Source organism: Scyliorhinus torazame, chromosome 15 (assembly GCF_047496885.1).
Source record: "Scyliorhinus torazame isolate Kashiwa2021f chromosome 15, sScyTor2.1, whole genome shotgun sequence".
NCBI classification, from domain to species: Eukaryota; Metazoa; Chordata; class Chondrichthyes; order Carcharhiniformes; family Scyliorhinidae; genus Scyliorhinus; species Scyliorhinus torazame.
Genome location: NC_092721.1, coordinates 145,752,077 through 145,776,042, shown reverse-complemented (window position 1 = coordinate 145,776,042; position 23,966 = coordinate 145,752,077). Strand labels below are relative to the sequence as shown.

At 49.4% G+C, this 23,966-nt stretch overlaps 1 protein-coding gene across 2 annotated transcripts in view; it reads left to right on the top strand.

The window, feature by feature from the left end:
* The window catches only part of LOC140391874 (mitochondrial intermediate peptidase-like), a 180,546-nt gene that overhangs the window by 68,922 nt on the left and 87,658 nt on the right, over nucleotides 1–23,966 (top strand). The window lies entirely within an intron of this gene.

Genomic DNA, 23,966 nt, shown 5'->3' with positions numbered 1-23,966 from the left:
TCACCCGAAGTCGGAATTGAAACTGTTTCTCTGGTGTTGAGAGACAGCAGTGCTAGCCACTGTGCCATCCAGTTGTGCCAAGGGATACATGCTGGGACCTTGCTGTTTACAATTTAGCAGCCCAGTGTCCAGATCGGATCCAGTGTCGCTGTTGTCGTCACCGCTGGACGGACCTGCGGGTGCAGTGGTCGCCTCAGCTTCCTGACTTCTGACGGCCAGCAAGTGCAGTGAGTCCAACGTCGGCGGGGCCTCGGGGATTCCCGTAGGTGGCACAGCGTCCGGATCCGGAGTGGAATCTCTGACTCTGCTCCGGCAGCTCCCAGACTTGGTAGCGGTGTGCTTCATTTCCCTGTGCCCGGACCGCGTGGGACACCGATCCTGTTGCACATAAGCCCACATCGGGGATCCGTGTCGGTCCCACCCCAAAATGTTGGATGTATACCGAGTCGCCTGTCTCGAAGATGCGGATCTTTGGGCCCCGATGTGAGTCCCTTCTCGAGTGACCCTGGTGCTGATGGACCTGTGCCCCACCGTTGGGGAGGACGAGACTGAGGCGAGTTGTGAGTCCATGCCCCACTCCCATGAGTAACTCTGCTGGCGTGATCCCGGTCGTGGCATGCGGCGGTATGCGGTAACTGAAAAGGGAACATGCCAAACGCATCTCCCCGGATCCTGTGGGCATCTTTTTCATTACCCACTTAACGGTTTGGACCGCCTGTTTGAGGCCAGGTGGTACGGGTAGGACGCACATGCAGGATGCCGTGAGCAACGCAAACTCGCTGGCAAATGCTGTTCCGTTGTCAGATAGCAGGACCTGGGAAACCATGGTGCTCTGAAGATGCTCTGCAGTCTGTCGACGGTGGCTCTTGGATTGTCCTGGAACCCGGTGTACCTCCAACCCCATAGAGTGGGCATCCACGTGTATGAGGAACGTGGCCCCCTGGATCAGAACTGTAAAGTCTATGTGGACCTGGGACCACGGCTCCCAGGCCACTGCCAGGGGTGCATCGGGGCTGCCGGCCGGACATTTTGGCACTCCTGACATGGAGCACAGTTGTGCGCACCGACTCAATCTCTGAGCCAATCCGGGCCACCAGTCTGCTGTTTTGGGTAGTGCTGCTGATGGTCAGCCGAACAGGATTCTCTGGCGGTCGACTAGGGAAGAAAAGGCAAAATTTAATTGTGGGCCAGCATTTTCACCGTTGCCACCCCTGCATGTCTGTTGTGGAGGTCAACCAATAAAGATACGCAACCTTGCTCGGGCATGACCACTTGCGCCCCCACAAGATGACGCCATCCCTGCTGTTTGTCATTTTTATAAATGACCTGGAGGAGGGCGTAGAAGGATGAGTGAGTAAATTTGCAGATGACACGAAAGTCGGTGGGGTTGTGGACAGTGCGGAAGGATGTTACAAGTTACAGAGGGACATAGATAAGCTGCAGCGCTGGGCTGAGAGGTGGCAAATGGAGTTTAATGCAGAAAATTGAGAGGTGATTCATTGTGGAAGGAATAACAGGAAGACAGAGTACTGGGCTAATGGTAAGATTCTTGGCAGTGTGGATGAGCAGAGAGATCTCTGTGTCCATGTACATAGATCCCTGAAAGTTGCCACCCAGGTTAGGAGGGTTGTTAGGAAGGCGTACGGTGTGTTAGCTTTTATTGGTCGAGGGATTGAGTTTCGGAGCCATGAGGTCATGTTGCAGCTGTACAAAACTCTGGTGCAGCCGCATGTGGAGTATTGCGTGCAATTCTGGTCGCCGCATTATAGGAAGGATGTGGAAGCATTGGAAAGGGTGCAGAGGAGATTTACCAGAATGTTGCCAGGCATGGAGGGAAGATCTTATGAGGAAAGGCTGAGGGACTTGAGGCTGTTTTCGTTAGAGAGAAGAAAGTGAAGAGGTGACTTAATTGAGGCATACAAGATGATCAGAGGATTGGATAGGGTGGACAGTGAGAGCCTTTTTCCTCGGATGGTGATGTCTCGCACGAAGGGACATAGCTTTAAATTGAGGGGAGATAGATATATAAGACAGATGACAGAGGTAGGTTCTTTACTCAGAGTAGTAAGGGTGTGGAATGCCCTGCCTGCAACAGTAGTGGACTCGCCAACACTAAGGGCATTCAAATGGTCATTGGGTAGACATTTGGACGATAAGGGAATAGTGTAGATGGGCTTTAGAGTGGTTTCACAGATCGGTGCAACATCGAGGGCCGAAGGGCCTGTACTGCGCTGTTATGTTCGATTGCGCTCATCTCTGGCAGCTTTGAGGTGTCGGCCTTGAGCTCCTCTGGCATTGCCCTCTGCTGTGCCCCGTATTGGACCATGTGCCGGACCTGTGACAATTTTGGGTCCGTCTGGGTCCATTTTGTTATGCGGGCTGTCATCATCTGCAGGGGTCTAAGAAGTGGAGGGCAGCTATCATCTCTGCGGCCGAGTCAGGTGCTGGCAGCTTTGTTGAGAGGGGCAGACAGCTTAACGTGTCAGCATGCGGAATCCTCATGCCTAGACGATGTTCCAGGTATATTGTTAAGCACAAACAGCAACAACCAAGGTTGGACCTGGGTAGACGCGATCAGTGGGAATCACTCGGTCCTCTTTAAACAATCCCAACAGTGGCTTGTGGTCTGTGTATATCGTGAACATGTGTCCATAAACGTATTGGTGGAATTTTCGCACCGCAAATACAATGGCCAAATCTTCCTTTTCCACCTGCGGGTAGTTCCGTTCGGCGTCCACAAGTCTACAGGGCGCAAAGGCGATTAGCCGCTTGAGCTGTCGGGCATGCGGCGTGCCAGCACTGCTCCGCACCATACGGCAAGCCATCGCATTTAAGGAGCAAATATTTGGATGGGTCAAAATGTTAAATAATCAGTCGACGAAAAACTCGTTTGACATCCAGGAAAGCCCTCTGTTGCGAGGGATCCCAGTCCTGTTGCTGTCCTTTCTTCAGTAGTTGATGGAGTGGGTTGAGCAACATAGCCATTCGGGTGATGAATTTTCCGTAATGCCTCACCAGACCTCTGAAGGAGGGGAGGACCCCACCTGTGGAGTCACGAGGGATGGGGGCCTGGCAGATCGCCCATACCTTGCCCTCACCAGATGGAGGCCCCTGCAGTTTACCCAGTAGCCCAAATATGTGACATCTGGTGCATGGAAAACACACTTCTCTCTCCGGAGGCGGACACCGGCCCGAGCAAACCCCTCCAGGACCTCGGTGAGGTTTTTGTGTTCCCACTATGAGGTTACGGTGATGAGGATGTCGTCCAGGTAAACGGCCACTCATAATCTGCCTAGTATGTTCACCACGACACTCTAGTATGTTCTCCACGACACGCTGGAAGACAGCACAGGCCGTGGAGACTCCAAACAGGTGTACAGACCTCAAAGGGTGTTGATTGTTACGTACTTCCACGACATTGGATCTCGCATCAGTTGTAGGGACTCATGGGACATGTCCAGTTGAGTGAATATCTTGCTTCTGCTGAGCCGGGCATAATGTCTTCGATCTGAGGGACCAGGTAACGGTGGGGATGGGATACATGGTTGACGGCCATCTTATAGTCTCCACATAGTCGCACTAACCCGTCTGGCTTCAGTAGTGGGACCACTGGTGCAGTCCAATCTTCGAAATTGACAGGGCGGATAATGCCCAACTGCTCCAATAGGTCCAACCTTGGGGTGGAGTGCATATGGCATGGGCCGGGCACGTAAATATCTGGGTTGGTCGTTCTCGTCATGTTGATCGTGGCCACTGCTTCCTTTATTGTGACGAGGCCTTCGGGGGAAAAAAACAACGGAAATTTAGCCAGCGCCACTTTTGGCCCATAGGGGTACATCTGGTGTACGCGCTGCCAGTCCTGTCGCAGATATTGTACCCAATCGCAACCCAATAGGCTTAGCCCATCGCTGCGTACTACCACAAACAGTAGGCATGCAGACTGATCCCCGTGCACCACAGGCATATGGACAGTGCCCTCGATCGCCAACAGTTCCCCAGTATAGGTGGCTAGCCAGGCTCCTGAGTTCCAGTGACTGGAGGCCGGTCCGGATCGCAGTGAACGCACGGTGGCTGACCATGGAGACTGCCACCCCTATGTCGAGCTCCATCTTGGTTGGGTGCCATAAAGCTCCAGAGTCACCCAGATGGGCGTGGCCTTGGGGCCCGTGACACAGTATAACGGTAGGGGTAGTTCCTCAGCCTCCAGGTCGTCCAGAAAGTGCATGCGTCTTCGTGGAAGGGAATGACAACTGGCCTGTTTCGTGGGAACTGGTCCTTCACGTGACCTCAAGGAGCCTCGTTCCTGGTCATGGTGTCCCACCCGATTCGGGCGGCCGCCTTCTGGGAGTTTTGGGTCAGGGCACTAACCACTGTGCTACCTTTCCTGCTGCAATATCTTAATTGAGTCCATTTGCCAACTGATCAGCACCCTTGTCTCATGCAGTATAACTTGTTCCTCTTTGAGACTTTGTATTCTTGTACCTGTCCTGATGAGTGCAAGATGAAAAGCTTTGACAATATGTCTCTTTTTTCAGCATTAGGTTTTGTACTAGGACGCCAGTATGTATCTTCCTTTTCTTGTTTTTTGTAATCATGCAAAATTCTGTAATTTCTGTGTAATCTTTCTCTTTACAAAGCCACCCTGCTGTGGCAGTTGTAAAGAGAGTAAGATATTGCTTCGATACTGGTCGCCAGTATCATCGAAAGCTCTGCATTTTGGCCTTCAGCTTTAATACAGAATTTTTATGATGGCTGTATGCCCAAACCTCCAGTTTCTTTGCTTTCTGTACATTCCAGCAAATGCAGAGATGCTAGGCATTACTGCCACTATGCAAATTGTTGCTGCAGAGGTCATTTATAATATCCATTTCAATAAATATACTGTCTGCGGCTTTGAATTAGGGAAGTACCATGCGGCAAGGCTAATCCAAGACTAATACTAAAAGCTTAAAAGAAACTGGTTTGTTACTAATTTATTGGAACACAGAATAAAAGAATGACTAATTCTCATTAATTCTTGCTAATAAAATGTAGATTAATGTGTTTTCAAGAATACTCAAAAAGCAAAACAAAATCATGTAATAATAGAATGAAATTGTTCAGAACGAGGCCATTTGACCCATCGTGTCTGTGCTGTTCTTTGACAGAGCCATTAATTTAGCCCTACTCCCTTGCCCTTTCCTCATAGCCCTGCAATTTTTTTCCACTCCCAAATATGTATCTAATTCCCTTTAGAAAGTTATTACTGACTCTGCTTCCACCACCCTTTCAGGCAGTGCATTTCAGATCATCATAACTTAATGCATAAAATAATTCTTCCTGTCATTGCTGGTTCTTTTGCTAATTCTTGTCAACCTGTAACCTCTGGTTACTGATCCTTCTGCGGCTGGAAAACAGTTCCTCCTTACTCTGTGTAAAAAAAACCTTGTTATTTCAAATATCTATATCAAATTGTTGCTTGACCTTTTCTGCCCCAAGGAAAACATTTTCTCTAGGATGCCCATCATTCTGCCACCATTTTAGTTAACTCCTTTGCATTCTCTGCAAGGTCTTGACATCTTTCCTAAAATATTATGCTTCTAATTGGACACAACCCCTGGCTGAAGCTGAATCAGTGTTTTATAGAAGTTTAGAATAACCTCTTTCGTTTTGTATTCGGTGAACCTTTTGTAAGGCCAAGGATCATGCATACCTTTTTAACAGCCTTCTCAACTGTATTATGTTTTATATTTGTTAAGTTATTCAAACATGCATGAAATGTAGAACAGTGCTCCTTTCCCCAGGAGATATATAATGGAAAATTCTGAGCTGGCTTACATTTTGTTTGAAAATGAATGAATGAATGAAAATCGCTTATTGTCACAAGTAGGCTTCAAATGAAGTTACTGTGAAAAGCCCCTAGTCGCCACATTCCGGCGCCTGTTCAGGGAGGCTGGTACGGGAATTGAACCGTGCTGCTGGCCTGCCTTGGTCTGCTTTAAAAGCCAGCTATTTAGCCCAGTGTGCTAAACCAGCCCCAGCCCCAGTTTAACCAGCCCCAGTTTAAAAGTCATTTGAAGACTTGGAAAAAGCAATGCTCTTTTTGTTAGAACTGTAATGTGACTTGATAGAGGTGTTTCCAATTATGAAAGGATGGAACAAGGACTATTTCAAGAGGCTAAGGGTCTAAAACAATGGGACATAGGCATAAGATTAAGTGTAGGAGATTCAGAACAGAGAGCAAGAGTTTTTTTTAAAACACAGCAGAGTTGTGGGACTGTTAAATACACTACTGATGTTAACAATTGAAGCGGAGTCTATGGGAGGAGGAATTTTAATCCCCAAACAGGCAGGTTTAGATTAGGTGGAATGCTAAAACTCTGAATCCCAGCTCCAACCTGCTCACTTCCAGTTTTAACAGAAGCAGGAGAAGGAGTAAGTGGGTTTGCTCCACTCATGTTTTCCCCCCACCAAGTTAATATCCATCCCTATGTTAGTATTTAAAAAATTAGATAAGCTGAAGGAAATTTGATAAAGGAACATAGAGGCAGAGGGGTCATATGGAACTAAAACCACTGCTCACGTAGACGATGAACACCATGGTTGGTTTGAGCTGAATGTAATTTCTGCGTAATTAGTTTATGTCAATTTTACTTGGTCTCTAACTGTTACAAGACTAACATTAGAACTGGGATTATCTTCAGATTCTTTTGACTCTGAAGTACAGTCCAAATTTTTGTTTTAAATCCAGTTTCAAGCAAGCAAATCTAATCCTAGGGATGGAAAAAATAAATCATTGCTGAGCACGAAAGAATCTTGCTTACCTCAACATTACAAACATGTATCAAGACAATTTACAGCGAATAAACACACCAGGAAACATACTTCCCAACAATCAACTATACAGTCTGTACTGATTTTTCCCCTTTTTCACCCGCCACCTCCCCCATGACGAAGAGACCCTCAAACACGGTCACAAACATCCCCCACCTTTCCTCAAACCCCCCCTGAAGAGCCCCTTAACTCATACTTTTTCTTCTCTAATCGCAGGAAGTTGTACAGGTCACCCAACCAAGCCGCTACCCCCGGTGGCGATGCCGACCGCCACTCCAGCAAAATTCACTGCCATACAATCAGAGAGGCGAAGGCCAAGACATCGGCCTTCCTCCTCTCCATGGGCTCCGGCTTCTCTGAAACCCCAAACATCGCCAACAAATGCTCCGGGTCCACCTCCTCCACTATCCTGGCTAAGACCGCGAACACTCCCACCCAGAATCTTCCCAATTCTTTGCAACCCCAAAACATATTGTGTGATTCGCTGGCCCCCGTCCACACCTCTCGCACTCATCTACTACCCCCGAAAGAACCCACTCATTCTTAAACTGTATCAGGCTTATCCTTGCACAAGAGGAGGTCCTGTTTACCCTTCGCAGTGCCTCACTCCATACTCCCCAATTGATCTCCCCTCCCAACTCCCCTTCCCATTTCTCCTTGATCTTCACCTCCTACTCACGTCCCTGCTCCCCTAGCCACATATATATATATATATATATTATATATATATATGAACCCCCTTCAGACCTTCTGCGCAAAGTCCCTCACCTCAGATACCTGAACTCACTCCCACTCGGCAGCTCTACCCTCTCCCTAGCTCCTCCACACTGACGAACCCTTCCTCCAAATACAGATCCCTCACCTTGACCAGCCCCACCTCCATCTCCAGTGTACACTATCCATCCTCACCTGGCTCAAAATCATGATTCTCGCACAGCGGCGTTAGCACCGACATCCTTTCCACCCTAAAATGCCTCCTCAACTGATTCCATATCCTCACTGTGGACTGCACCACCGGGCTCCTTGAATACCTACTCAGAGCCATTGGCAACGCTGACGTCACCATAGCCCTCAAACTAGACCCCTTACAAGATTCCTCCTCCATCCTAACCCACTCTACTCCTTCTCCTTCCCACCACCGCCGCACCTTGTGCACCATTAACATGTAGTTACGTCGATCCTGCAAATTCTGTTGTCAATGAGCAGAGCTTGAGGCAAAGGTTTGAATTTCATGTGGGTTATACTGTGGGTTAATCACAAAAAGGTGAATTATTAGCAAGCTTTCTCTGATTCTCAGCTTCTTTGCCCTTCAGCATCCCAGTAAGACACACCTCTTGCGGTTTTAATCTTTTCTTTCAAGTTTTCATGCACCCTTTGAAGTACTACTTCTCTGCTGGCTGACAGGTAAAATGAGATGCAGATTTTATTTGACAGTTGAAAAGAATAGGCTTTCTGGCAGAAGTTCAAGAGGTGCAGATGTTAGATATGTCCTGAATGGCATGTATTTCACAAGCAACAGAAAACTGAAGTTTGCACACTTGGGTTTTTAAAAATACATTCCTTTTGTTTGGCAACATAATCCTTGGTATTGGTCCTCTCACTACAGCATTGTTATCAGCATCTTCAGGGGTCTTTAAGCTGAATTAAGAAAATACACCAACTTTTCACATTTAAGTTTTTTTTAATGTACGTGTCTCACAGATACAACATTGCTTGAAACTTGAATGTTAACATTGTCTACCCTTTTTATGTAAATGTAAAACATATTTAAAGAATAATATTTCTCTCTCCAAAAATAGGGATGAATATATAGCTTGGGATCCACCGTATCATCTCTTACAGTTTGTCTAACAGATGGTCGATTCCGGATAAAGATTCTTTTGAAACTGCTAACTAAAACAAGAAATATTGAAATAAGAGGGACGTTTTGAATCAGTAAAAATGTTTTCAACTACCAAGAGAAATGAACAGCTTTATTGTCTAGTTTTGGGTAAATAGATGGAGTTGCCTAATTTTATGCTTTCTTTATTGGTGCCATGGAAGTAAAAAATTTGCTTTTGTCTGGAAGGCATGGCTGAAAGACTTCCTCATAATAGTTAATAGAGCACAATTTATAGAGAAAATAAATCCATAAAGAAAATGCTTTAAAAAGTTCTGTGTGATCTGATTGGTTTTCAATGGAATTTTCATGATTGGAATTAGACAAGTTGCCTTAAATAGAGACTGTGTTCCTATATCTTAACCCGCGTGAACGTTTGGTGTGCATCACAGAGACCCATAGGACCATTTTAAGTGCTTCAATTAACTAAGAGCTAAAACCGATGAAAACCTCTGCTTGATCATAGAATCCCAACAGTGCAGAAGGAGGCCATTCAGCCCATCGAGTCTACACCGGCTCTTGGAAGGAGCACTCTACCTATGCCCACACCCACACTCCAACCTCTAATCCAGTCTAATCGTTTGGACACTAAGGGGTAATTTAGCATGGTCAATCCACCTAACCTGCACATCTTTGGACTGTGGAAGGAAACCGGAGCACCAGGAGGACCCATGCAGACATGGAAGGAAGTGCAAACTCCACACACAGTCACTCAAGGCCGGAATTGAACCCGGGTCCCTGGCACAGGGAGGCATCAGTGCTAGCCACCCTTGTGATTTTACCAAACTTCATCAGGTAGTACTTATTGATCTTTTCTAACCCTCACTGCTAAAGAGAAGAACTAATGAAATTCTATAATGGACAAATTGATTTCATACAGGTAAATTGCCCATGGGCGCAATTCGCCGGAAAAAGTTCCAAGTGTGGTAGCGAGCGGGAATTGCCGCGAGCTTCCTGGCGCTCGGCTCGGTTAGGCAGGCAATGCAATTCAATGAGGGCAGCACGGTGGTTAGCACAGTGGCTTCACAGCTCCAGGGTCCCAGGTTCGATTCCCGGATTGGGTCACTGTCTGTGCGGAGTCTGCACGTTCTCCCCGTGTGTGCGTGGGTTTCCTCTGGGTGCTCCCATTTCCTCCCACAGTCCAAAGATGTGCAGGTTAGGTGGATTGGCTATTAGAGTCCCCAAAAAAAGTTTAGATGGGGTTATTGGGTTACGGGGATAGGGTGGAGGTGTGGGGCTTAAGTAGGGTGCTCTTTTAAAGGGCCGGTGCAGACTCGATGGGCTGAATGGCCTCCTTCTGCATCGTAAATTCTATGATTCTATGAATTGGTCCACTTAACGAGGCTTCATGGGCTTCTTGTCGCAAATGAAGGCTCGCCAGTTGATTTGCCTGGACCTCGCTCGCCAGCTCCCCTGCCAACAAGATCGAGCTGCACTTCAGCTGCACTTGCCTCAGCCAACCCCAGCTAGCTCGCAAAAATGGCGTCCAGGAGACCGGCCCCAAGCTTCAGGGGTTCTGACCTTGGGAGGCTCCTAGACGCGGATGAGGCCAGGAGGGATGTCCTGTTCCCCCGAGGGTCCCGGAGAGTCAACCACAAGGCAGCCAATGCTGCCTGCGGTGAGGTGGCAGCAGCTGCCAGCTCGGGGAGCGTGACCAGGGGGACTGGCCTTCAGTGCCTTAAGAAGGTTAATGGCCTACACGGGGCAGAACAAGTGATTAGACACCAAAGCCCCTACCCCCAAACCCCTCTTCACCCCCCCCCCCCCCCCCTCACCCCATACTCAACTCCCTGATAAGGGCCAACATTTTGTTAGCCTCGCTGATGACCTGCTGCACCTATGTGCTAGTTTTCTGAGTTTTGTGCACAAATACCCCAAGTCCCGTTGTACTGCAGCTTTCTGCATTTTTTCTCCATTTAAATAATGCTGTGATCTTTTGTTCTCCCCTGCAAAATGAACAACTTCACATTTTTCCACATTATATTCCATTTACCAACTTTTTGCCACTTACTTAACCTATCAGTATCTCTTTGTAAACTGTTTGTATCCCTCTCGCAACTTGCCTTTCCACCTATTTTTGTGTCATCTGTAAATTTGGTTAAAGTACACTTGCTTCCTTTCTCCAAGTCATTAATATATATTGTAAACAGTTGTGGTCCCAGCACAGATCCCTGTGGAACTGTACTGATTACATGTCGCCAATCTGAAAAAACATCCCTTACCCCCACTTGCTATTTCCTGCCCTTTAACCAATCCTCTATCCATGCCAACATACAATCTCCAACATCATGGGCTCTTATGTTATGGCTCCAATTATTTGTTGATTAATACCCTTTCCTACAGTGTGCCGACTGCTTGGGGGTTTATACACTACGCCTATTAATAGCTTCTTTCCTTTGTTGTTTGTTGTCCTCTGCCACCCCAAATATTGTGAGCCCCCAGCCCGGCTTGACCCTGGAACCTACCACCCTCGACACCGTCCTCGCTACACCCTTCCACTCGGCTATCGCCGAGCACTCCGTATCTTCCACTCTCTGAATCAGCGCCCTACTCATAACAAAGAAGTCAATCCGGGAATAGGCCTTGTGGACATGGGAGAAGAATGAGAATTCCCTGGCCCCTGGCCTCGCAAACTTCCATGTGATCCATGCAGAACTCCCATCTGATCCATGAACCCCCTCAGCACCTTGGCCGCCGCCGGCCTCCTACCCGTCCTAGACCTAGAGCGATCTAGTGCCGGGTCCAGCACTGTATTGAAATCCACCCCCCCCATTATCAGGTTCCCTGTCTCCAGGTCCGGAATCCGGCCCAACATACGCCGCATGAAGCCTGCATCGTCCCAATTCCGGGCGTATACAGTGACCAACACCACCCGCTCCCCCTGCAGATTGCCACTTACCATCACATACCTACCGCCATTGTCTGCCACGATCCTCAACGCCTCGAACGACACTCTCTTTCCCACCAAGATCGCCACCCCTCATTTTTTGCATCCAACCCCGAATGAAACACCTGACCTACCCACCCCTTTCTCAACGTTACCTGATCCGCCACCCTCGGGTGCGTCTCCTGAAGCATGGTCACATCTGCCTTCAGCCCCTTCAGGTGCACAAACACCTGGGCCCGTTTGACCGGCCCGTTCAGTCCCCTTACGTTCCAGGTTATCGGCCGGATCAGGGGGCTACCCGCCCCCCTCCCCCGCCGACTAGCCATATCCCCTACTAGGCCAGCCACGTGCCCGCACGGCCCGTTCCCCACAGCGGCAGATCCCCACCCCGACCTTCTCTACCGACTCCAGCTCCCCCTTGGCCATTCCAGCAGCAACCTGGTCCCACCCCACCAGCAGGCTCTCCCCCTTCCACTCCCAGCGTGGGAAAAAGCCCCCGCTTCCCAGCTCCGGCCCCGCCCCCTTCAGCCCTTAGCGCAGGAAAGAGCCCACACTTTCCACTCGCCCCGCCTCCTCTGGCGCAGCGCCCTTTTCCGGCCCGGTCCCCTTGCCCCCAACTCAGGCCTCACCCCCATCCCCCCTGCCGGCCATTAACCCCCCCCCCCCCAAGCCGTTTACCTGCCCCCCCCCCCCCTCCACGAGCCCACCCGGCAGACCCAACCAACCCCCGAAAAACAGAACCAACAATGAACGGAGAACCCCCCGATCAAAATAGAACACAACAATCCCCAACCATCCCTTCACTGCGGCCTCCTGACCCTCAGTCCGAGTCTCCCACCTGCTGCTCCGCTTCTTCTTGGCCCACCTTAGCACGCACACCCGATCAGCAACCCGGTGGAACCGCACCAGCACCGTCCGCGGCGTCTCGTTGGGCTTGGGTCTCCTCGCCAGCACTCGGTGGGCCCCCTCCAGCTCCAGGGGCACCTGGAAAGACCCCGCTCCCATCAGAGAATTCAGCATGGTGACCACATAGTCCCCCATGTCCGACCCCTCCAATCCCTCCGGGAGGCCCAGGATCCGCAGATTCATCCGTCTCAACCGGTTCTCCATCTCCTCAAACCTCTTCTGCCATTTTTTATGGAGCGCCTCGTGCGCTCCACCGTCACCGCTAAGCCTAGGATCACATCTTTGTTCTCAGAGACCTTTTGCCGGACCTCCCGGATCGCCACCCCTTGGGCCGTCTGGGTCTCCAGCAGCTTATCGATTGACACCTTCATGGCTCCAGCAGAACTGCTTTCAGCTCCCTAAAGCAGCGCTGAAGAAACTCCCACTGCTCCTGTGCCCACTGCATCCACGCTGCCTGGTCTCCACCCGCCGCCATCTTGGCCTTCCTCCCTCGCACATTCTTTTGCTTCACTGCCACTTTTTTGATCGTCCCACTCCTGGTCCAAGCCATACACTATTGGGGGAATGTTGCTATCTCCTTCCCACACCGGGAAACGTCGAGCAAGCGCCGTTACGGGCTCTAAAAAGAGCCCAAAAGTCAGTTTCTAGCGGGAGCTGCCGAACGTGCGACTTAGCTCTGCATAGCCGCAACATTTTTTTCTTTTTGTTGACAGCTTATGCTCAACTACAGAAAGTGACATTCCTCTTGTGTACTTATTACCCATCACACACCACAGTTCTTATAGCAAACAGTCCACTGTTGTTTCCAGCTCCCAATAGGCTTCTGTGTCCCTGTTTCGCCGAGTAGTGACCATCTCCAGGTGCTTTCCTTAATCCACCATAAACCCAGCCAAACCAAGACAAATCTCCCAGGACCTTCAAATGGCTGCAGAATTTGTCTCTTCGACGAGAAACTCTCCCTCCTGCATCTGTTATAGCCCAAAAAGTCAAACAGCTTTTTGTCTCTGTTGACCATATGGAAATGCTGTGTGTCTGAGATGTCATTGAATGTACTAAAGCCTGATCTTAAAATGTCTTTCTCTGCCGCTTTCTCCATGGTATCATGAAACATATTAATCTTGCATCTGGGTAGAAATACTAATTAGCTATCTTTCATCCCAACTCTCTTTTATCTTCAGAGTAAATGGACTGTTTTACAGCACAACTGTTTGCAACCTAATACCAACAACACCTTTCTGGGACATTGGGAAACTCAATGCAAACCCAGAGACTGTTGCCATTGTCTCCAAGTGGACCTTCTATTCAGTAAAACAGCTTATGCTTTCCTTTTATCTCTAACTATCAATTCACCCAGGGTTACTGGCAAGCCTCGCCTGCTGGTGTAAGATGGCTGCAATGATGGCTGGTGAAACATGCCTACACACTGGTTTTCTACCAATCATGCTGCGCCTGAATAAAAATTTTGTCGTTGTGTGTAATTCATCATTAACATTTGGGAGAAAAATAGGATCAGGATCCGTCTTTGCCTCGGTACTGAACTTCATATATCCTTGATTGAAAATGCAAATCACTCAAGTGACTTTTAGGATCTGAGGTTAGGATATGATATCAGAATGAGAGAATCACCCAAGTGCTCTTTGTTATGTTCCCTGTAGAGATGGGTTAGATAAAGTCATTCAAAACTCAATCGAAAATGTCAAGCCACCTTAATTCGGCTACCACAGGGATGTGTTAGATACGATCATTCAAATTGTCTTCTGAACCATCTTTGCCAGCACATTTCTAAGAAAAACATTTTGTCGTTCTATTTACAGGTTCACTCTGGCGTCACAATGATGTAAAAGACTAAAACAGTACAACTACACATGCACCGTGCTGACAGCAATTGCAGCCGATTTACTGTCAAGCAGTTTGAGAATAGGTCACATGGCCGCCTTCATTTACTCTAACTAAAGCTATAGGGCATGGTTCAATGACCACCGTGTGGATCCAGGCGCAACGGGTGAATCGTCCGCGAGCTCCAAATTGGCTCTGCCAGGCGCAGAACCTCACGCGTGTCATCCGACTGGGCCAGATCCAGATCAGAATATTTAAATGAGCTTTGCAGCTCATTCAAATACCCAGATTCACTTGGCGGCTGGGTCTCACCAGCTGCACCTCGGCGACCTCACCAGGGCGCCATTTAGTACAGGTCCACACAAACGTGGACTATGCTTAATGGCACCTGGCCCTGGGGGGAGGGGAGGTTCCCATGCCATTGGAGACTCCCGGGTGATTGGGGACTCCCCTGGCACCTGTGCACCTTGGTGCTGCCAGCCTGGTAGAGGTGGGTGGGGACGGTTGAGGGGAGGTTCCGGGGGCCTCCCCAAGGGTGGGGGCGGGCACCTGAAAGGGGGGGGGATGGGGAGATTGGGGCTGCCAAACGACATGGTGCCCCGATATACAAGGAGGAAATCCCTCAAGTGTGGCCTGGGTGGAGAGAATCTCCCTGAGGACCAAAGAAATGACAAAGTGACGTTGGATAGCGAGGGTTTTTTCGCAGCACTGTTCAATGGACTTTTAACTTGTTTGCTGAATCCGTGCCCTTAGTCCTAAAATATACACAACCGCAACTTCTGAGCTCCGGGGCAACAACATAATCACCCCCCACTGCAACTTCCCAGGTGGTAATAGAGTCATAAAGAGTTTTACAGCATGGAAAATGGCCCTTTGGCCCATGTCCGTGCCGGCCATCAAAAACCTACCTATTCTGAACCCATTTTCCAGCACTTAGTCCGTAGCATTGTATGCAATGGCATTTTAAGTGCTGATCTAAATACTTCTTAAAAGTTGTGAGGGTTCTCGCCTCTAATAATAATAATCACTTATTGTCGCAAGGCTTCAATGAAGTTCCTGTGAAAAGCCCACTACCACCCTTTCAGGCAGTGGGTTCCAGATTCCCACCATGGGTGAAAACGTCTTCCTTCGCATCTCCTCTAAATCTCCTGCCCATTACTGTAAATCTGTGCCCCCTGGTTATTGAGGAGGAAAGTACCTTCATGTCCATCATATCTGTGCCACTCCTAATTTTATACACCTCAATCAGCCCCCCCCCCCCCCCCCCCCCCTCCTCAGCCTTCTCTGTTCCAGGGAAAATAACCCCAGCCTATCCAGTTTTTCTTGATAGCTGAAACGATCCAGCCTAGTCAACATCCTGGTGAACCTCCTCTGCAACCTCTCCAGTGCAATCACTTCTTTTCTATAGTGGTGACCAGAACTACACATTGTACTCCAGCTGGGACCTAACTAGCATCTTATTAAGCTCCAGCATAACCTTCCTGCTCTTCCATTCAATGCCTCGGTTAATAAAGACAAGAATCCCATTGGTCGTCTTAACCACCTTATCAACTTGCCCTGCTATCTTCAGAGATCTGTGAACGTGCACACCAAGGTCCTTCTGGTCGTCTGTACTTCCTAGGATCCGACCATTCATGGTGTATTCCCTTACCTTGTTAGTTCTCCTAAAATGCATCACCTCACACTTTTCATGGTTACATTCAATTTGCCATTCTTCTGCCCATCTAACCAGCCCGTCTATATCATCCTGTAATCTAAGGCCTCGCTCCTCACTATTTACCATACCATCAATTTTTGTGTCATCTGCGAACTTATCATACCTCCTACATTAACATCCAGATCATTAATGTATACCACAGAAAACAAGGGACCCGCACTGATCCCTGTGGAATATCACTGGACACAGGCTTCCGGTCACAAAAACAACCTGCCTCCTACCACTAAGCCAGTTTTGGATCCAGTTTGCCAAATTGCCCTGGATCCCATGGGCTCTTGCCTTCTTCATCAGCTTCCTATGTGGGATCTTGTCAAAAGCCTTACTAAAGTCTATGTAGATTACATCAACCGCAGTACCCTCATCTGCACACCTAGTCACCTTCTCAAAAAGTTCAATCAAGGGTGGCACGGTGGTTAGCATTGCTGCCTACAACACTGAAGACCCGTGTTCGATCCTGGCCCCAGGTCAATGTCCACATTCTCCCCGTGTCTGCATGGGTGAAACCCAAAGATGTGCAGGTTAGGTGGATTGACCACACTAAATTGCCCCTTAATTGGAAAAAAATAATTGGGTACACTACATTTTTTTTTTTTTTTAATTCAATCAATTTTGTAAGACATGTTTTCTCCTTGACAAAACCATGCTGACTGTTCTTCATTAATTCTTGCCTATCCAAGTGGAAATTAGTTCTGTCCCTCATATTCTTTTCCAGTAGCTTCCCTACCACTGAAGTTAAACTCTCAGTCCTGTAATTTCGTCTCTACTTCCCTTTTTGAATAATGGCACTACATCAGCTGTCCTCTGGCACCTCTCTTGTCAAAGAGTCATAGAAGTTTACAGCATGAAAACAGGACCTTCATCCCAACTTGTCCATGCCACCCAGTTTTTACCACTAAGCTAGTCCCAATTGCCTGCATTTGGCTCATATCCCTCTGTACCCAGCTTTCCCATATAACTGTCTAAATGCTTTTTAAATGACACAATTGTACCCACCTCTACTACTGCGTCTGGCAGCTCGTTTCAGATACTCACCACCCTCTGTGTGAAATAACTGCCCCTCTGGACCCTTTTGTACCTCTCCCCTCTTACCTTATCTATGCCCCTCATTATTTCATAGACTTCTATAAGATCACCACTAAGCCTCCGATGCTCCTTGGGTGTCAGAGATTGGGATGCTGCGTGACCAGCAGAAGAGGCTGCTGGAGAAAGTGGAGGTCCTGGAAAATCGTTCTCGGAGGCAGAACATGCTGGAGGGAATCAAAGGATTGGATGCTGGTGCGTGTGTGGGGAAGATGTTGGAGAAGCTGCTTGGGGAAGATGTGTTTGATCAGCCGCTGGAGGTGGATCGGGCCCAAAGGGCACTGATGCAGAAGCCCCAGGGGTTGAGCCGCCAAGGGCGATGGTGGTGCGATTACATTGTTTCCTGGACACGGAACACATTATGAAGTGGCCAAGCAGACGAGGCGATGCACATGGGAGGATGTCGAGATCCGGGTGTATCAAGACCTGGGGGCATAGCTTGCAAAAATAAGGGCGAGCTTTAATAAGGTCAAGTTGGTCCTGTACAAAAAGGGCATAATGTTCGGACTACTGTTGGGCTGGGTGTGGTACTTTGACTCGTTGGAGGAGGCAGCGGACTTCATGAAGGAGAATAGACTGCCAGGAGGAGGAGGATCTTGAACTTTGATTGAGGAGAACTGAACTATGTTTTGTAAAACTTTGGACCTGTGTTGTTTGGACTTATTTTCGGGGTTTTGCTTGTTTCTTACTGTTTTTTTCGGTTCTGTTTGGGGTTAGGCTGGTATATAGTAATTTGTAAAGGAATTGTGGCCTTTGTGGTCGGACTTTGGGAGGGATTGTTTGTTTGTTTTTGCTTCTTGCCTTTGTTTCAACTGTTTGCACTAAGTGTGGGGGGGGGACCAGTGGGGGGGCAAGATGCTAGGCACCATGGGCGGGCGCTGCCAGGCTAGTGGGAGGGCTAGTTCCAGGAAGCAAAGTGGGGGGGTGAGCTGAATACCGGTGTCCGGGGTGGGGGAAACTAAACTGTTGACGGGGAGGGGACTTTCAAAGTGGAGGAGGAGGAGGGTTGAATACGGTGGTTGCCCGAGGGTGGGCCTGGGGAGGTGCGGGACATGGGCCGTAGACTGGCCTAGGAGAGATTATGGTTGATCGGGGGGGGGGCACCAGGCTGATCACATGGAACGTTCGGGTGCTGAATGGGCCAGTCAAAAGGGCCCGTGTGTTCGTGCACTTGAGGCAACTGAAGGCGGATGTGGCCATGTTGCAGGAGACATCTGAAGGTGGGGGCTGAGATTAGGTTGAGGAAGGAATGGGTTTGGCAGGTGTTTCATTCGGGATTAGACTTTAAAACGAGGGGAGTGGCAATCCTGGTCAATAAACGGGTGGCGAGCATCACGAGCTTCGTGTGGGCAGGGAAAGTTCCGAGAGTAAGGAGGGGGTTCCTTCAGCGTAGTAGGGACAGAGGCGGATTGGCACTACCGAACTTGGGCGATTACTATTGGGCCGCCAATGTGGCAATGATACGTAAATGGAGGGTGAGGGAGCGGTTTGGAAAAGACTGGAGAGAAAGTCCTGTAAAGGGACGAGTTTAGAGGCGCTGGTGACGGCGCCGCTACCGATCTCACCTAAAAAGTTTACCACGAACCCGGTGGTGGCGGCAACATTGAATATCTGGGGACAGTGGAGGCGACAGAGAGGGGTGCGGGGAGCCCTGGTGGGGTCCCCAATCAGGAACAACCATAGGTTCGCTCCAGGAAGAATGGATGGAGGATTTCAGAGCTGGTACCAGTTGGGAATTAGGAGGGTGGGAGATTTATTTATAGATGGGACTTTTGCGAGCTTGGGAGCATTGGAGGAAAAGTATAAGTTGCCCCGGGGAAATTTCTTGAGATATATGCAGGTGAGGGCATTTACTAGACAACAGGTGAGGGAATTTCCGTTGCTCCCGACACAGGGGATACAGGACAGGGTGCTTTCAGGGGTGTGGGTCGGAGAGGGCAAGGTTTCAGAGATTTACCGAGAGATGAGGGAAGAGGGGGAGGAGTCGGTGGGCGAACTAAAAGGAAAGTGGGAAGAAGAACTAGGGGAGGAGATAGAGGAGGGTATGTGGGCTTATGCCCTAAGCAGGGTAAATTCCTCTTCCTCATGCGCCAGGCTTAGCCTGATTCAATTTAAGGTGCTACATAGAGCACACATAACGGGAGCAAGTTTGAGCAGGTTCTTTGGAGTGGAGGACAAATGTGGGAGGTGTGGCGGGAGCCCGGCAAACCACGCACATATGTTTTGGGTGTGCCCGGCAATGGAAGGGTATTGGAAGGGAGTGACGGGAGTGATTTCGCGGGTGGTGAAGGCCCGGGTCAAACCAGGCTGGGGGTTAGCTCTATTTGGAGTTGCGGAAGAGCCGGGAGTGCAGGAGGCGAAAGAGGCCGACGTTGTGGCCTTTGCGTCCCTAGTAGCCCGACGCAGGATCCGACTCATGTGGAAGGAGGCGAAACCCCCCCGGACTGGAGGCCTGGGTAAATGATATGGCGGGGTTCATTAAACTGGAGCAGATAAAGTTTGCCCTGAGAGGATCGGCTCAAGGGTTCACCAGGCGGTGGCAGCCATTTCTCGACTACCTAGGGGAACGTTAGAGGGAAGACAGATGACCAGCAGCAGCAACCCAGGGAGAAGGTGGGGGGGGTGGGGGTTTTAGTTTAGTTTAGGTCAAAGATAAAGGGGTTTTGTTACTTGTGTATTGTTAAAAAATTATGTATTGTTATTGTTGCGTTTGCTTTGTAAGAGGGGAAAAATTGTTGTTTGGGAAAAAAATTTCAATAAAACATATTAAAAAAAAATAAAAATAAATAAATAAATAAACGGGTGGCGTTCGAGCTGGGGAAGATAGAGGCGGACCCGGGGGGGGGGGTGGGGGGGGGAGATGTGTTGTGGGAAGTTGGAGGGAATGGCTGTGGTAATGGTAAATATATATGCCCCAAACTGGGATGATATTGAGTTTGTCAAATGGGTGCTGTGGAAGATCCCGGACCTGGATTCATATCGACTGATTATGGGGGGAGATTTCAACACGGTCCTGGATCCGAGGCTGGATCGGTAGAGTTCCAGGTCTGGGAAGGTATCAGCTATGGTAAAGGAGCGGTTTTGGGGGGCGGGCGGGGGAGGGGGGGGGGGGAGGGGGGGTCAGATCACGCCCTGCACTGTGTAAACCTGCAAATCAACAAAGGAAAAGCCCAGCGGCCGTAATGAAGGTTGGATGTGGGGCTGTTAGCGGAGTAGGAGGTGTGTGAGTGGATGAGGGAGGCCATTTGGGGGTATATAAAGATCAATGACACAGGTGAGGTTTTGGCGGGGGTAGTGTGGGAGGCACTGAAAGCGGTTATTTGGGGGAACTCATCTCAATTCGAGCACATAAGGAGAAGACCGAGTGGGCGGAGTTGGACAGGCTGGTAGGTGAAATTTTACAGGTGGACAGGAGATACGCAGAGTCTCTGGATGACGGGCTTCTGAAGGAGCATGAGACTGCAGCTGGAATTTGGGCTCCTGTCCACAGGTAAGGCGGAGGGACAGCTGAGGCGGGTGAAGGGGGCGGTGTATGAATATCGGGCAAAAGCCAGCAGGATGTTGGCGCATCAGCTGAGGAAACAGGAGGCGGCGAGAGAGATTGGGAAAGTAAAAGATATAGGGGGGAAATTGGTTTTGGATCCAGCAGGAGTGAGTGATGTGTTTCGGGCGTTTTACAGTAGATTGTACAAATCGGAACCCCCAGTCGGGGAGGAGGGTATGAAGCAATTCCTGGGGGTGCTGGAGTTCCCGAGATTAGATGAGGAGTTGATGGAGGCCTTGGGAGCCCCAATTGGGTTTGGGGCGGTTATAGACTGGTTGGGGGCGATGCAATTGGGTAAGGCCCCGGGACCTGATGGATACCCGGTTGAGTTTTATAAAAAGTTCTCTGGATTGCTAGGGTCGCTCTTGGTAAAGGCTTTTAATGAGTCCAAGGAGCTGGTAGTGCTCCCTCCAACGTTATCGCAGGCACAATCTCCCTTATTTTGAAGCGGGATAAGGATCTGGAGAGTTGGTCGTGTCGACCGATCTCCCTGTTGAATGTAGATGCTAAATTGCTGGCAAAGATCTTGGCCATGCGCATAGAGGATTGTGTCCCAAAGGTAATAGGGGGGGGACTGGACGGGATTTGTGAAGGGACAACACCTGACATCCAATATTAGGTGGCTCCTAAATGTGATAATGGTGCCTGCAGAGGGGCGCGAGGTCGAGGTGGTGGTGGCCATGCTTGCAGCGAAGGCCTTTGACCGGGTAGAGTGGAGGTACCTGTGGGATGTCCTGGGAAGGTTTGGGTTGTGGCAGGGGTTTGTGGATTGGGTCCGGTTGCTTTATCAGGCACCAGTGGCGAATGTAAGGACCAACCAGGTCCGGTCAGAGTATTTTAGTCTGTGCAGGGGGACAAGGCAGGGTTGCCCTGGCTATAGAGCCTTTGGCAATGGCGCCGAGGGCATCGAACATTTGGCGGGGGATAGTGAGAGGGGGTGGAGCATAGGGTCTTGCTCTTTGCGGACGATTTGCTCCCGTATATAATGTTCACGTTGGGGGGGATTGCAGGAATTATAGGAATACTGGAAGAATTTGGCCGGTTCTCAGGCTACAAACTAAACATGAGCAAGAGCGAGGTCTTCGCGATCCAGGCAAGGGTGCAGGAGAGGAGACTGAGGGAGATGCCATTCAGAGTGGTGGGAAGGAGTTTTAGGTATTTGGGGATTCAGGTGGTAAGGGACTGGGGCCAGCTTTATAAACTAAATTTGGACAGGGTGACTGAGCAATTGAAAGGGGACTTCCGCAGGTGGAACGTGCTCCCGCTGTCATTGGCGGGGAGAGTACAGACTGTGAAAATGACAGACCTCCCGAGATTGCTGTTTGTGTTTCAGTGTCTCCCAATCTTTATCCCCAAGGCATTTATTAGGAAAATGAGCATGACGATCTCTGGTTTTATATGGGCTGGGAAAGCCCCGAGGGTGAAGAAGGTCCTTGAGCGGATGCGTGGAGAGGGAGGCTTGGCCATTCTGAACTTTATTAATTACTACTGGGCGGTTAATATTTCGATGATTAGGAAGTGGGCAGCGGGGGAGGGGTCGGTGTGGGAGTGGGTAGAGGTGGCATCCTGTAACGGTACAAGTATGGAGGCTCTTTTAACAGCACTTCTGCCGTTCTCGCCGGCTCAGTACTCCACAAGCCCAGAGATAGTGACAGCCCTGAGAGTGCGGGGGAAATGGAGTCAGCATAAGAAACTGGAGGGAGCTTCGATGTGGTTACCGATCTGTGACAATCACTGGTTCGCTCCGGGAGGACTGGATGGGGGCTTTCGGAGGGGGCAGCGGGCAGGGGTTGAGAGAGAGATTTGGGGACCTTTTCATTGAGGATGGTTTCCCGAGCCTGGAGGAGCTAGAGGAGGAGTTTGAGTTACTGGGTGGAAACGGATTTCGGTACCTTCAGATATGGGACTTTGTCCGGAGGCAGGTTCCAAGCTTCCCTCGCCTCCCTCTAAGGGGAGTACAGGATAAAGTGATGTCAAAAACGGGTTGGGGAGGGGAGGGTCTCGGAAATATAAAAGGAATTGATGGAGTGGGAAGGGGTCCCAATCGGGGAGGTGAGGAGGAAGTGGGAAGACGAGGGGGTGGGAGTTGGAAGTTGGGCTATTGGAGAAGGCCCTGAAAAGAATCAATGCATCCTCGACATGTGCCAGGCTTAGCCTGATCCAGTTCAAAGTGGTCCACGGGACTCATGACTGTGGCCCAGATGAGTAGGTATTTTGAGGAGGTGGAGAACAGGTGAGGGAAGTCCGGAGAATCATGTACATTTGTTTTGGGCGTGTCCGAAGCGGAGGGGAATTTGTCAGGCATTCGCAGAGCTCCTGGAAGGGAGGGTGACTCCTGAGTCCAGAGGTGGCAATATAATAATAACTTATTGTCACAAGTAGGCTTCAATGAAGTTACTGTGGAAAAACCCCTAGTCGCTGCATTCCGGCGCCTGTTCGGGGAGACCCGTACGGAAATTGAACCCGCACTGCTGCCTTGTTCTGCATTACAAGCCAGCTATTTAGCTCAGTGTGCTAAATCCGGGAGCCCATGGGGGAGAAAGGCCGACGTTTTGGCCTTTGCCTCCCTGGTGGCCCAGAGACGGATTTTGCTGGGATGGAGGGACTCGGAGCCTCCAAAGTCGGGTGTGTAGGTCTGTGACATGGCAGAGTTTCTCAGGCTAGAGAAGATTAAGCTGAAGGAGCAGCATCTCCTCTTCCGGTTAGGCATGTTGGCAGGCCTTGGGTCACAACATGGACTTTGGCAGCTTTAGATTGTGACTTCTCTCCATCTTAAACCCCTTTTTAAAATATCCTAATCATGCATTGCCTCAATGCAAAACCCACCTCCCCCTACCCACTAGGCCATCTGGATTTTTTGTTCTTAAAGTTGATGTATTTTGTTCAAACCTCTCCCAGCTACACTTTAAAATCTTAACATATTCTCTCTTCAGTTCTGATGAAGAGAGCCTAAAGTACTCAGCGTTAGCTCTGCTTTCTGTCCTTACAGATGCCAGACCTACTGGGGTTTTCCAACATACTCTGTCCTTGTTACCAATTTGATGTTTAATTTCTCTACTTATCTGTAAATTGTGTAAAATTTTCGGTGCAGATTCAATGGGCTGAATGGTCTCCTGCACTGTAGGGATTCTATGATTCTAGTTTGGTCCTGTTAGAAAAGGAGACCATAAAGAAAGGAGGTTGTGTTTATTTCTTTTGCATGTTGAATTTTCATTCTATGGAAAGTGAATTATTTTTGTATCATATTTGGCACAAGCAATTGAACAATATGTATTAAAATTTACTATAAAACTACTTGCACTGC